Raw genomic sequence first — 4,935 nt, 5'->3', positions numbered from 1 at the left:
GTTACAATTACAGTTTTTCCATGTAGGAATGTAAATAATTCAACTTTGATAAGTTCCTTATGATTTCTTTTTTCCTGTTTACCTTCTCATGCTTCTTTTGCTTCTTGTATTTGAAAGTCAAATTTTCTGTTCAGCTCAGATTTTTTCATCAAGAATGCTTGAAAGTCCTCTATTTCATTGAATGACCATATTTTTCCCTGAAGCATTATACTCAGTTTTGCTGGGTAGGTAATTCTTGGTTTTAGTCCTAGCTTCTTTGACCTCCGGAATATCATATTCCAAGCCCTCTGATCCCTTAATGTAGAAGCTGCTATATCTTGTGTTATCCTGATTGTGTTTCCACAATACTCAAATTGTTTCTGCCTGACTGCACTATTTTCTCCTTGACCTGGGAACTCTGGAATTTGGCTATTATATTCCTAGGAGTTTTCTTTTTGGGATCTTTTTTAAGAGGTGATTAGTGAATTCTTTCAATTTCTATTTTGCCATCTGGTTCTAGAATATCAGGGCAATTTTGCTTGATAATTTCTTGAAAGATGGTATCTAGACTCTTTTTTTGATAATGGCTTTCAGGTAGTCCAATAATTTTAAATTTTCTCTCCTGGATATATTTTCTACGTCAGTGGTTTTTCCAATGAGACATTTCATATTGCCTTCTATTTTTTCATTTGTTTGGATCTGTTTTATAGTATCTTGGTTTCTCATAAAGTCATTAGCTTCTAATTGCTCCAATCTAATTTTGAAGGAGTTATTCTCTTCAGTGACTTTTTGAAATTCCTTTTCCTTCTGGCAAATTCGGCTTTTTAAAGCATTCTTCTCATTGACTTTTGGGGCCTCTTTTGCCATTTGAGTTAGTCTGTTTTTTAAGGTGTTATTTTCTTGCATCATTCTCATTTCTCTTTCCAATTTTTCCCCCATTTCTCTTACTTGATTTTCAAAATCCTTCTTGAGCTCCTCCATGGTCTGTAATCAGTTCATATTTTTCTTGGAGGCTTTTGATGCAGTCGTTCTGACTTCGATGTCTTCCTCCTGCTCCATGCCTTGATCCTTTTTGTCCCCAAAAAGGGATTCTATCGTCTGTGCTTCCATCGCTTGTTCATTTTGGCAGCCAATTACTTGACTTTTGAGCTCTTTGCCACAGTAGAATTCTGCTTCCAGAATGGAGAGGGCTATGTCCCACATTGCTGGGGTTTTCACAGCTGCTGGAGCTATTAGATAGGTGCCCTCTCTACAGCCCCCACACACTCTGGCTCACTGTCCACACACCCCAGGACCACCACCCAAGACTGCAATCCGGATCCAAGCAGGTCAAAGCAAGAGCACAAGAACACTTAAACCTCTGAATGGTTGTTTGGTCCCCCTACAATCTGCAGGCCAAGAGCTCTGGAAATAGCCATGTGGCAGTGGCTGTAGCCACTGCACCTCTTCTGCTTCTCACTCCCGGGGTAGCAGCTGGACCACCCTCTTCTATCCTTCCCTCGACCAACCAAGTTCCACACACCTTTTACTTTGTCTTGGCATTTATGAATTGAGAATTCTGGAAACCACTACAGCTGCTGGTGATTTACTCTGGTTAAGTCTGTTCTAGCCGCTGCTCCTTAGGTCTGCCCTGGGGCTAAAACTACGCCTCAGGCAGGATTGCCCTCTGCTCCCAGCACACTGAGATGGACCCTTCCTGCTGGCCTGCCAGGCTTCCTTCAGCGGGAGATGTGTTTCTTCCTGTCACTTTGTGGGTTCTGTAGCCCTAAAGTTTGTTTAGAGTCATTTTTTACATGTATTGAAGGAGGTGGAAGTGGGAGCTGCACAGAAGTCCTGTTTCCACTCCGCCATCTTGGCTCTGCCCTGCTCTGCTTCTTCCTTTCCTCTTCTCCCAGTACAGTCCCTTTTCACTACTTAATTAGACTTTTTATCATCACATCAAAGTCAACTTATACCCATGCGCTCTAAGTATACTATACCCCTTTTAAATGTATTTATATACATTTTAATATAAAATAAACATTTAATATACATTAAAATATATAGACATTTTAAATGTATTTATACCAATACATTTCTCAAGAGTTACAAGTGTCATCTTCCCTTGCATGGATATAAACAGTTTGCTGTATTAATAACATGGGTTTTTTTTCCTTTCCTGTTTACCTTTATTATGCCTCTCTTGAGTCTTAGACTTGAAGATCAAATTTTCTGTTGAGCTCTGGTCTTTTTCCCAGGAAGGTTTGGAAGTCCCCTATTTTGTTGAATGTCCATCTCCTCCCCTGAAAGATTATTTCAATTTCACTGGTTAGTTGGTCCTTGGCTTTAATCCAAGCACCTTTGCCTTATGGAATATTATATTCCATGCCCTCTGATCTTTATTGTTGAAGCTGCAAGGTTCCACGTAATCCTGACTGTGGTTCCATGATATATAAATTGTTTCTCCCTGGTTGCTTTTCTCTTTGACCTGGTAATTTTGGAATTTGGCTACAGTATTCCTTGGTGTTATCCAATTTGTGATCTCTTTAAGTAGGTAATCGGTGGATTCTTTCTATGACTGGTTCTAGGACCTCAGGGCAGTTTTCCTTGATGATTTCCTGAAAGATGCTGTCCAGGGTCTTTTTTCATCATGATTTTCAGGTAGACCAATAATTTTTAAATTGTCTCTCCTGTATTGATTTTTCAGGTCAGTTGTTTTATCGATGACGTGTTTTACATTTTCTTCTATTTTTTCATTCTTTTGTTTCTGTCTGACTCTTCTTGATGTCTCATAGAGTCAGCAGCTTCTGCACTTGCCCATTTCTAATTTTTAATGAATTATTTTCTGTTAGATTTTGTACCTCTTTTTCCATTTGGCCCATTTTACTTTTTATTTTATTTTATTTTGCCTTTTGGAGGGCAATTGGGGTTAAGTAACTTGCCCAAGGTTACACAGCTAGTTTTTTTGTGTGGGTGTTAAGTGTCTGAGGCCGGAACCGAACTTGGGTTCTCCTGACTCCGGGCCGGCGCTTTACTCACTGCACCACCTGTCCACCCCCCATTTTACTTTTTAAGGACTTGTTTTCTATAGTTAGTTTTTGTCTTTCCTTTTCAAAGCTATTGACTTTCTCTTGAATATATCTCATTTCTTTTCCCAGTTTTTCTTCTACTTCTGTTATTTGACTTTCAAAATCCTTCTTGAGCTCTTCCAAGAGGGCTTTTTGGACTTGAGACCAGTTCATATTCCCATTTGAGGTTTTGCATGTGGGTATATTTGACAATGTTGTCTTCCTCTGAACTTGTGCTTTGATCTTCCTCTGTCCCCATAATAAAAATCTATGGTTGATGTTCATTTTTGCTTTTTGCTCATGGTGTTTGTGTATTTCCTGGCTTTTAAAGTTGAATTTTCCTGCTGAAGCACAGAGACCACTAACCAGCTTCTGTGCTGGGGGTCAGGGACCTGATTGTTGGTTCTGTGTGCTGGGGTCTCAGGTGCTGGCAGCTGGAGGCTGTAGGGGTCTGGCAGCTTGCCTGGTTCCGAGCTGGATGTCAGCAACACTGGAGCTCTCAGGGTGGGGGTGGGGTCTGGCCTGCTCAGCTGGGATTCTTTAAAAACACTGGAAGGTTTGGCTGCTTGACAATGTCTACCAGCCTGGAGCTGTACCTAAGCATAAGGAGATTTGGCTGCTGAAGGATGCTTGCCCACTGACACATGGTAGTTTTCTGACCTGGTGTCTGCTGTTTCCTCTGCCTGTGGCTGATGCACTTCGGGGTTCTGGTGTTGGTGCTTGTGTGCTCCAGCACCCTGGGGCTCAGGATCTCTCCCTTTTTTGCTGAGGTAGGGTTTGCTGGGACACCTCCTGTCCTATACTGTTCCTCCTCCCCCAGAGTGAGAGGGGTCTTTCCTGGGCTACAAGACTGCTGCACTCCATCCTTCCGCTGGCTCAGCTGTTCCAGGGTTTTTCCCAGGGTGATGTTTTCTGGGCTTTCAGAGATCAATAAGGGAGGATGAGAATGACTTACTTCTTACTCTGTCATCTTGGCTCTCAGAGGTCCCCTATTTAACTGTTAGAGTGAAAAATAAAAATTATGTTTCTTCATTTTGGGAACCTTTTAAGCCATCAAATCCTAGTTAGAATGGACATTTGCAGTTGTCTAGTTCAGCTCTCTGCCTGATGAATGAATTTTCTTAACCTCACTGACAAGTGGTTATAGATTGAACACCTCTTAGTAATAGAAAGCTGATTTCCTAATTCCTTTGGACCCCTTTAATTCTTAGAGGTCTGCCTCCTAGTTATATACCATGCCTGTTGGTCTAGTTTGACTTTCTGGAATCCTTTAGTTTCCTAAATATAGGGGTTGCTTAGATTCTAGACCTTGAACAGGTCACAAACCTCTCTGCCCCTATTTCTTCATCTGCAAAAAGGAATAGACATGGTTTTCAATTTCCTTATCCTCCTGCACTTATCAATGCCTCCTTAAAATGTGGCACACAGAACTGAATGCTTCAGATATAGGCTAACAGTAGAGTGAGATTATAACCTTCCTTGCTCTGGATGTGGTATTTAAATGTGATGTTCAAAAAAGTCTCACTGTAGTTTTAGGCTTTAATAGCTGAAAACTACACTAACACTTCTGAAACACCATTTTACTGTACTCCAAGATTAAATTGAGAGGCATTGTCGTAGTGGATAGATATCAGGCCTGAGTCAGGATGACAAATGATCAAATCCCAACCTCTTGGTTCCCAGGCAGCCCTCTAGGACTATAGTCTATAAATTATGAAAATTACAGATAGGTATTGGTGGTGGGAGCTTCCCTGCTGGCAGTGACTCTCATCTGCTAGAAATAATCTCTGAAAGGGAGCCCTACCTGGAGGTTATACTGGAGAAAATGTGATCCTTCCCTAACAATTATACCCATTGTTTGTGTATTTTTTTTTTGGTGGGAGGAGAGTGGTAGAGACCATTTGTGTAT

The 4,935-nt window shown here is 41.1% G+C and overlaps 1 pseudogene; it reads right to left on the bottom strand.

Moving 5' to 3' along the window:
* The window catches only part of LOC138159010 (dead end protein homolog 1-like), a 7,671-nt pseudogene extending 3,033 nt beyond the window's left edge, over positions 1–4,638 (bottom strand).
* Between the last annotated feature and the right edge of the window lie 297 nt (positions 4,639–4,935).

This window comes from Petaurus breviceps, unplaced genomic scaffold, assembly GCF_028583685.1.
Source record: "Petaurus breviceps papuanus isolate PSGF00001 unplaced genomic scaffold, PetGlider_PUasm1.0 175, whole genome shotgun sequence".
NCBI classification, from domain to species: Eukaryota; Metazoa; Chordata; class Mammalia; order Diprotodontia; family Petauridae; genus Petaurus; species Petaurus breviceps.
Note: the sequence above shows the minus strand (reverse complement) of the source record. Positions and strands in the feature narration are given on the sequence as shown.